The 10,288-nt window shown below is 43.7% G+C and overlaps 1 pseudogene; it reads left to right on the top strand.

Moving 5' to 3' along the window:
- LOC102184621 lies at positions 9,255-9,782 on the top strand (annotated as a pseudogene).

Raw genomic sequence — 10,288 nt, 5'->3', positions numbered from 1 at the left:
TGATTTGGGCCTTCTCTGTGGACATGGCCAACCCATCAGAATGGATCCGCTGACTGGCTGGCTCTGGCTCTCATCTCTGTACTTTGGCCCAGAGAATGTGTGCTTTTGCATGTGTTTCCTAGGTGCGCAAAACTGGGCTTCATCCTTGAGAGGTTTTCATCCTCACTCCCACATCCAGGCAGTCATGGAGTCCAGTGGTTCATTCTGTCTCCCAGTCATCTCCAGGACTCTTTCACTGATCCCTGCCCTTTCTCAGGTCTGCTAGCATGACAATTAAAGGAATAGATTCCAGGATCAGCACCTTGCTATGGCTTGAGGAAACAATCTTTTCATACTCTGCTGCTGCTGCTGCCGCTGCTGCTAAATCACTCAGTCGTGTCCGACTCCTAGTGACCCCATGGACTGCAGCCTACCAGGCTCCTCCATCCATGGGATTTTCCAGGCAAGAGTACTGGAGTGGGGTGCCATTACCTTCTCCATCCCATACTCTAGTTTCCCTTAAAATCATATGGAAATAATACTAGTTCATAAAATTGTTGGTAAGACTAAATGAAATAAACTCTTTTCATTACAAAGCAAGTGGTCAATAAATGTCAGCTATTTAACACTTCTCTTTGTTTCTGGTGTATACTCACTAGTCCAAACTCTTCAATGACTTCCAGCTGCCCCCAGGATCCCATGCAAACCTTTAGCTTGGCCTGTAAGGGGCTTTCAGTCTCATTTCCTGTCACTTCCCATCCTTTGGCTTTATCATAGATTCCTCTGTGCCTTGGCCTATAGACCCTTTCCCATTTTTCCTACCTGCTAAGACTCTCTTTGCCATCTGATGGTGGTGGTTTAGTCACTAAGTCTTATCCGACTCGTGTGACCCCATGGACTGTAGCCCACCAGGCTCCTCTGTCCATGGGATTTCCCAGGCAAGAATATTGGAGTGGGTTGCCATTCCCTTCTCCAGAGGATCTTTCCAACCCAAGGATTAAACTTGGGACTCTTGCATTGCAGGCGGATTCTTTACTGACTGAGCCACCAGGAAAACCCCAGATGCCATCTGAGACTCATCTCAAAAGCCTGCCTGTCACATACCCTACAATGACCCCAGGGCTTTAACATGCCTGAAACTGGAAGTGTTAGTCCCTCAGTCTTGTCCAGCTCTTTGTGACTTCATGGACTGTAGCTCACCAGGTTTCTCTGTCCGTGGAATTTTCCAGGCAAGAATACTGGAGTGGGTAGCCATTCCCTTCTCCAGGGGATTGTCCACCCAAGGATCGAAATGCATTGCAGTTCAGATTCTTTACCATCTGAGTTCATCTCCTGAACTAAGGACAGTGAAGGAGGAGAGCTGGAGAAATGGCAGGAGGATAACATGGGAGGGGCTGGAACCTCTGGAGGAGGTATCTCAGCCCTTGGTGTACCAAGGAACAACAAGGGACCCATTTTGTGGAAGGGAGCTTCTGGGAAGGGGGCTTCTGGGCTTCTTGTTTGGGAGTTCTACCTGCATAAGAATTAAAAGGCATCAATTATCCATATCAGAGAAAGAGAGGGGACTCCCAGCCCTCTATTGGCACTGCCAGGATTATGTCCCTGACTTTCCTCCAGGTCATCAGAGATACAACTGCTAACACCAAAGAGTATCAAAAAAGAGACTACCAAAGTTCTTGGGTGTTCTTTCTTGCTACTGCTTTCCTTTTGACCCAAAAGTTTAAATCTGCTGGGGCTTCTTACTCTAGAATTTATGGGCCATGGGAGGCAAGAATCCATCAGAAGGTAAATATAAAGCCAGTCAAAGGCCATTAACTCCCATCTCTACCCAAGTTTTTCCAAATGTGGGCTTTTCTCCCTTTACTACAGGATTAATACATGCTCATTTGCAAATAAATCAGAAACCACAGATAAGCAACAGCAAGGAATATTTAATATAATGTTTTATCATTTTCTCCAAAACTATGAAAAGTTAAATAAAAGACATTATAAACATTTGTTTCTGTCACTACAACCTGCTGCTATAATGGCTGTAGCCTGTTTTGTTGGAGATGGGGAACAGGGGCTGTGCAAGCATATGTCTGCATACGTGTGCCCCAGAAAGGATGGAGGGGTGGCTGGACTGGGAGGGATCGCTTTGCGACCCCAGAAGTGTCTTAAGTAATTGGAGGGACAATGATAGACGATAGAGAGTATTGAAAATACCACTGGGTGTCCTGGAGGTGAGAGAGGGGCCTGGAAAAAAATTCCTGGTAAGAGGAGGTCAGGGGAAGGTGAAGCACTGTAGAAGGAAGAGGACTGACAGGTTTGGAAGTGCAGGCTGCAGGGAAGTGGGGCATACTGGTTTCAGAATCCCAGCAGGACTTCAGATGCCAATCTGGCCCTTCGGTTGCCATAATTTTGAACTCTTAAGGACCTTCTGTCTTCTTTCCCTTGTCTGTAACAGTATCTTCTTCCCAGAATAGTTGTGAGGGATTTGGTACCTATTAAGTACTCAATCAATGCTAGCTATTATTATTATTACCAAGTGCTAAAGATACGGTCCCTTCTGTGCTCTGTGCTCAGTAACAAGAGGCCACTGTTATGTATTACTGGTCTGCCACTGGAGGGAGAGGGATCAAAGGAGGCTGGAGCATCTTGAATGTGAAAGCCCCTCAGGAAGCTCCAAGGCCAGAAAGGCCTTTATGATGATTATTAAGCAATAGCAGAGGCCCAAGCCTAAACCTAGCCCCATCATCCACCCCCTCTTTCTCTGGAAGGGTCAATAGTCCCCCTAGGGCTTTGTTAGGCAAAGTTTAAAGACCCGGTGGGGGACTTGCCTGGTGGTCTGGTGGTTAAGGCTCTGAGCTCCCATTTTAGGATCCCTAGTTGGGGAACTAAGACCCCACATGCCACACAGCATGGCAAAAATAAATCAAGATCCAGGTGGAACTAGGTGAAAGCCACAGGCAGAAGCTGGGCCAGGTGAGAATGTTCTCCTCTCCCCACGCCAGCAGATAGCATGTAATCTCCAGATACAGGTGTGGGCAAAGAAAGAATGCGAGGTGCTGCTGTGAGCACCACCCCCTCTCATGCCTCCGTCTCTCCCCAAGGGTGTTTGACAGACTGTGCCTGGAACCAGAGGGAAAAGAGTAAGTTACAGAGGGTCTTAAAAATAATCTTCCCTACAGAACTCAAGTGAAGGAGCTGAATCGGCAGTAGGAGGGATGAGATTAGACTACAGAGGGATTTTATTTACCCACTGACAGCAATGTAAGAGAGCTACACAAGCGTGTGTGTGTCTGTGTGTGTGTGTGAGTCGCTCGGTCCTATCTGACTCTTTGCAACCCCATGGACTGTAGTCCCCCAGGCTCCTCTGTACATGGGGTTCTCCAGGCAAGAATACTGGAGTGGATAGTCATTCCCTTCTCCAGAGGATCTTCCTGACCTAAGGATCAAACCCAGGTCTCCTGCATTGCCGGCATATTCTTTACCATCTGAGCTACCAGGGAAGCTGGAGCTACTTACAGAGAGGTTAGAAACCTTCTGTCAGAAACCTGTAAGAATAATAACAACTACCTAGTTACGTGCCTGGTGCCTGGCACATGAATTCACCAGATTCTGCAGCAATCCCATTGGGTCAGTGCTATTATTATCCCCAGGTGAAGAATCTGTGTTTAGAGTTGGGGAGCCACTGGTGCAATATTATTCAGCAAAGTAAATGGCAGTGGGGGCAAAACCTCCATCCGGTGGGTAACTCTGCCTCTTGGACATACACTTTCAAGGAGGGACTGCGTGGGCCCACTTTTGGAGCCTTCCTCAAGGCCTCTCAGGGATTCTTGTGTTTGATTTTTAGTGTCTGGTAACTCCCAGAAAGCTGTGTCATCTTCTTAGAGATGAACGTGGATGCTATTTGTCACTGGCTACCATCAGTGGGGGCTTCCAATGAGTTACAAATAAGGCTCAAAAGCCACTCGGTAGAAGTCCCTAGTGTCCTCCCTTCAGGGCCAGGGGCTTTATTCAAAAAGGGAGCCATCTTTTGCGCGGTTCTCATCTGCAGGGTAGGAGGTAAGAAGGCAGGAACTGCACAAGCATTGCCCTTCATTTTTATTTCTTACAGATTTATTTATTTAATTTTATGTTTTGGATGCACGCTGGGTCTTCATTGCTGCATGCAGGCTTTCTCTAGTTTCAGTGAGTGGAGTTACTCTTCGTCGTGGGGTGCAGGCTTCTCGTTGCAGCGGCTTCTCTTGTTGGGTAGCACAGGCTCTAGGCACCCAGGTTTCAGTAGTTGCATCAGGCAGTCTCAGTAATTGAGGCTCACAGGCTTAGTTTCTCCTCAGCACGTGGGATCTTCCTGGACCAGGGAACAAACCCGTGTCCATTGCATTGCTAGGCAGATTCTTTACCACAGGACCATCAGGAAAGCCCCATTCTTTTCTTTTTTCCAATTGAAGTATTGAAAACAGATTTACAATGTTTCAGGTATATAACAAAGTGATTCAGTTACTCTTTTTCAGATTCTTCACCAATATAGGTACAAGATGTAGTTCCCTGTGCTATAGTGTAGGTCCTTGTGGTTTATCTATTTTACACATAGTAGTGTGTACCTGTTAATGCCAAATTCCTAATTTATCCCTCTCCGCATGTCCCGTTTGGTAGCCATAAGTTTGTTTTCTATGACTCTATTTCTGTTTTATAAATAAGTTCACTTTAATCATTTTTTGATTCCACATGTAAGTGATTTCTATGATATTCGCTTTTCTCTGTCTGACTTACTTTACTTAGTATGATAATCTCTCGTCCAGCCAGGTCACTGCAAATGGCATTATTTCATTATTTTTATGGCTGAGTAATATTCCATTGTATATACATCACATCTCCTTTATCCATTCATTCAAGCTGAAGGACATTCAGGTTGCTTCCACATCTTGGCTATTGTAAATAGTACTGCTATGAACACTGGGGTGTGTGTATCTTTTCAAATTAGAGCTTCTGACTTTTCTGGATATATGCCTGGGAGTAGGATTGCTAACTCATATGATAACTCTCTCCTTTTTTTTTTGGTTTTTCAAGGAATCTCCATGCTGTTTCCCATAGTGGCTGTACCAATGTAATTCCCACCAACAGTGTAGGAGGGGTCATTTATTCTTGATTTTGTAATTTTCATGCTTGGGATTCCCATCTGTCTACAATCCCATTTTTACAAATGAAGACACCAGCTTGACAGATATAGACATGCAGGTGTCCGAGCATAAAATACAAGTGGCCAGAAAGCATATGAAAAGGTATACCTAACCCATTTGTGATGAGGGATGTTGTTGGGTGTAGGGAAACATGTGGCCTTATTTACTAATACTGTTGGTAGAGAGTGTAAATCTTATGGCCTCCTTAGGAAATAATCTGGCAATACCTACTAAAAATTTAAATTTGCATATCCTTTCATCCAGTAATAATACATCTAGGATTTATCCTACAAACGTGTCAAGAAAAATTAACCTTAATTTTCTCCTTCAATAGGGGATTAATTAAATTACCTATGATAGAATCCTTATTATGAAAGATTCTAGAGTCTTTAAAGAGAAAAGTATAGTTCTGAATGTAACATGTAAAGATGTCCCTGATATATTGACATGTAAAACAGCAAGTTGAAGCAAAAAATAGTATGCTCCTCTTTATGAAAAGAAAACACATAATTAAAAAAATTATTTGAGTAATTAAAAAAAAATTTTATTGGAGCTCCATTTTCACCCAGTTTCTTGGGTTGCATGGCATGTCCTCCCTATATTTGGCACATACTAAGCACTTAATAAACATGAGCTGAGGGGTTTCCCTGGTGGCTCAGTGGTAAAGAATTTGCCTGTCAATGCAGGAGACCTGGGTTCCATCTCCGGTCTGAGAGGATCCCACATGCCACAGAGCAAGTAATCCTGTGTACCTGCACCACAACCATGGAGCCTGTGCTCTAGAGGCTGAGAGCCACAGCTACTGGGCCCACGTGCCTCAGTCACTGGAGTATGTGCCCTAGAGCCTGTGCTCTGCAACAAGAGAAGCCCCTGAAATGAGATGCCTGCTTACCTCAACTAGACAGCAGCCTGCACAGCAACAAAGACACAATACAGCCAAAAATAAATACTTACATAAATCAAAGTATTAAAAAGAAACATGAGCTGTTATTATAGCGCCACAGTCCTTTTCAGAGTCTCATCCTCAGGGCACTCTTCTTCCCTTTACATTCAAATATTCAGCCTCTGGCCCCAGTTAGGGACTCAGTCTGCCAGGGCCAACCGCCACACATAGAGAGCTTCCAGCAGAAGCCCTAGACATGGCAGAGCAGATGAGCCATCCACTCTGGACCCTGTCTGAATTTCTGACCTGGGAAATCCACGAGCATATTAAATTATTACTTCACTGAATTTTGGGGTAATTTGTTACATGGTTACAGTAACTTTAAACACTCCTTCATTAGGATGTGAGGTCTGTGAGGGCTGGGACTTTATCTCCTTTACATCCTGGTGCCCATTGTTGATAGCATAGGAGCTAGCACAAAATAGCTGCTCCATGAACGTTTGTTGAAAGAGAGAAGGTATCTTTCTCATTGAAAGTGAAAGTGAAAGTGAAGTCGCTCAGTCGTGTCCAGCTCTTTGTGACCCCATGGACTGTAGCCTACCAGGCTCCTCCCTCCATGGGATTCTCCAGGCAAGAGTACTGGAGTGGGTTGCCATTTCTTTCTCCATCTTTCTCATTATTCTCTATAAAATAACTCATATAATTTGTCCTAAGGAGTTAAGGGCTGAAGTGTCCCTTTGCAAGGTTTGTTTATATTTTAGAAGGGAAATTTTGATTCCCTGGAGTAAACCTCAAGGTGGAGATTCTGGGGCTGGGGTAGGGCGTGGCTTACCAAGGAGACCCCACACACATACACACATGCATGACTTCCAGTCTGGCTTTGGTGTTGGCAGCTGAACATGCTGATCTTACTCAGGCCACCCTGTCAGTGTGACAGGCCATCCATTCCCAGGATCTGGGCAGTATTTGGAGTAACCTCTTATTCTCAAAGGGTAGTTTGGTTGCAGGGTCTGGTCTACAAGATGACAAAGGGGTCTTGGGGAGAAACAGGTAGAGCTGACAGGGGACAGATGCTTGTCCTGGGAATTCTGGAACTGGATGCTGGTACAAGGGAGAAAACGGCTACAATAGCTCCCTCAACTCACGAGCCCTTGTGCCTGCTTTTCCTATGCCTGGAAAGGCAGCCCTTCTTCACCAAGGCCTGGTGCCACCTATGTGTAACTCAGTTTTCAAATGAGAGGTTGTCCCCTCCAAAACTCCTTTCCTGAACCCCACAGTCTAAATGAGGACCCCTCCTTTGTGCTACACAACTGTCTGTGCTTATCTTTACCAAAGCCTTGGGCTTCCTGATCTGGAAATCGTTTACTCATCTTAAAAGTAGTATCTGCCTCATAGGGTGGTTTGGAAGATTAAATGAGAATAAAGTTCAGAGTCATGGGTCAGTAAAAATGATGACTGTTGTTTTTACTGTTGCTATAGGATTTACCCCAGGGCTTCCCTGATAGCTCAGTTGGTAAAGAATCTGCCTGCAATGCAGGAGACCCTGGTTCGATTCCTGGGTCAGGAAGATCCGCTGGAGAAGAGATAGGCTACCCACTCCAGTACTCTTGGGCTACCCTTGTAGCTCAGCTGGTAAAAAATCTGACTGTAGTCCGGGAGACCTGGGTTTGATCTGTGGGTTGGGAAGATTCCCTGGAGAAGGGAAAGACTATCCACTCCAGTGTTCTGGCCTGGAGAATTCTATAGACTGTATAGTCCATGGGGTTGCAGAGTTGGACACGACTGAGTGACTTTCACTTTCATAGGGTTTATCCCACATGATTAAAATCACCTATATTTTTGTCTTGGGATTATTAATACGGTCCCAAATCAAAACCAAAATGAGCTGCCATTTCATACCTACTAGGATGGCTATTTAAAAAAAAGACAAGCATTGGTCAGAATGTGGAGAAGTCAGAATCTTCTTACACTTCTGGTGAGAATGTAAAATGGTGCAGGTCTTTTGGAAAACAGTTTGTCAGTTATCCAAAACGTTCAATGGAATTTTCATATGACTCATCAATTCTACTCTTAGGTATCTACCCAGAGAAATGACAACACAGGCCCACACAAAGACTTGCATGTGAATATTCATAGCAGCCTTATTTACAGTAGCCAAAAAGTGGAAACAGCATTTCAGTTGTTAATTAACTGATGAATGCATAAACAAAATATGGCATATCCTCATAATAGGATACTATTCAGCAATTAAAAGGAACAAAATATTGACACACAGTACAACATGGATGAACTTTAAAAGCATGCTAGGTGGAACATATATTGTATATAATTTCACTTTCATGAAATGTCCAAAAAAGGCAAATCTATAGAGATAAGAAGTAGATTACTGTTCATATAGGGCTGGGAGTATGACTAAGGGTTGACAGTAAATGGACACTAAGTTTCTTTATGGGGTGATAAAAATATTCTAAAATTAATTTGTGGAGATGGTTGCCTAACTATAACTTATAGAGTGATGGTTGCATAACTTATAGAGTTATGGTTGTATAACTATACCTAATGTACTAAAAGTCATTGACTTGTACTCTTGAAATGAGTGAATTTGATGGTATAAAAATTATATGGCAATAAAGCTTTTTTTATAAAAAAGGAAAGGATTGCTAGTGACCAATATTTTATTGTAAGTGTGGGAAAATAAATAAGTGCAAGAATTTTCCTGGAAAACAATCTCTCCATGTATATAAAAATCTAAAACATTCACATCATTTGACCTAACAGTTTTACTTCTAGAAATTTATTCTAAGGAAATGGCTAGTTGGGTATTTCGGTTCGGTTCAGTTCAGCCGCTCAGTCGTGTCCGACTCTTTGCAACCCCATGGACTGCAGCAAGCCAGGCCTCCCTGTCCATCACCAACTCTTGCAGTTTACTCAAACTCATGTCCACTGAGTCTGTGACGCCATCCAACCATCTCATCCTCTGTCGTCCCCTTCTCCTCCTGCCTTCAATCTTTCCCAGCATCAGGGTCTTTTCAAATGAGTCAGTTCTTTGCATCAGGTGGCCAAAGTATTGGAGTTTCAGCTTCAGCATCAGTCCTTCCAATGAATATTTAGGACTGATTTCCTTTAGGATGAGCAGAGACAAAAACATTTCCTGCAGCATTGTTTAGAATATTAAATATTTTGAAAGCAATCCAAATATCCTCTAATAGGGAATTGTTTATACAAGTATGGAAGTATATGTAGCTCTTAAAAAGCATGAAATACAGAAACCTTTTTTCACGAAGACGGTGGCAAAGGCGAAGAAGGAAGCCCCTGCCCCTGCTAAAGCCAAAGCCAAAGAAAAGGCTTTGAAGGCCAAAAAAGCAGTGTTCAAAGGCATCCCCATCCACCAAAAAAGAAGATCCGGATGTCACCCTCCTTCCTGGCATCAGCCAAACACTGTGGCTCAGGAGGCAGCCCAAATAACTTCGGAAGAGTGCCCCTAGGAGAAACAAACTTGACCGCCATGTCATCATCAGATTCCCCCTCACCACTGAGTCAGCCATGAGGAAAATAGAAGACTACAACACACTGGTATTCGTTGTGGATGTCAAGGCTGACAAGCACCAAATTACACAGGCTGTGAAGAAGTTCTATGACATTGATGTGGCGAAGGTCAACTCCTGATCAGGCCTGATGGAGAGAAGAAGGCATATGTTCAACTGGCTCCTGACTATGATGCTTTGAATGTTGCCAACAAAATCGGGATCATCTAAACTGAGTCCACCTGGCTAATTCCAAATATAAAAGTTTTCACTATTAAAAAAAGGAAAGCATGAAGTATATTTCCATATATTGACATGGAAATATGTTCATTAATGCATATTTTTATGGAAAATTTTCAACATACACAAAGGTGGACAGATTAGATTACAATAAGTTCTTATACCTCCATTGAGTTCACTTCAGCCGCTCAGTTATGTCCTTTAGGATTGACTGGTTGGATCTTGCAGACCAAGGGACTCTCAAGAGCCTTCTCCAGCACCACAGTTCAAAAGCATCAATTCTTCAGTGCTCAACATTCTTTATGGTCCAATTCTCATATCAGGTCAGTTGGTAAAGAATCCACCTGCAATGAAGGAGACCCCGGTTCGATTCCTGGGTCGGGAAGATCTGTTGGAGAAGGGATAGGCTATCTATTCCAGTATGCTTGGATTTCCCTTATGGCTCAGCTGGTAAAGAATCTACCTGCAATGTGAGTTAAATCCCTGGGTTGGGAAGG

The sequence above is a fragment of the Capra hircus genome, chromosome 7, assembly GCF_001704415.2.
Source record: "Capra hircus breed San Clemente chromosome 7, ASM170441v1, whole genome shotgun sequence".
NCBI classification, from domain to species: Eukaryota; Metazoa; Chordata; class Mammalia; order Artiodactyla; family Bovidae; genus Capra; species Capra hircus.
Note: the sequence above shows the minus strand (reverse complement) of the source record. Positions and strands in the feature narration are given on the sequence as shown.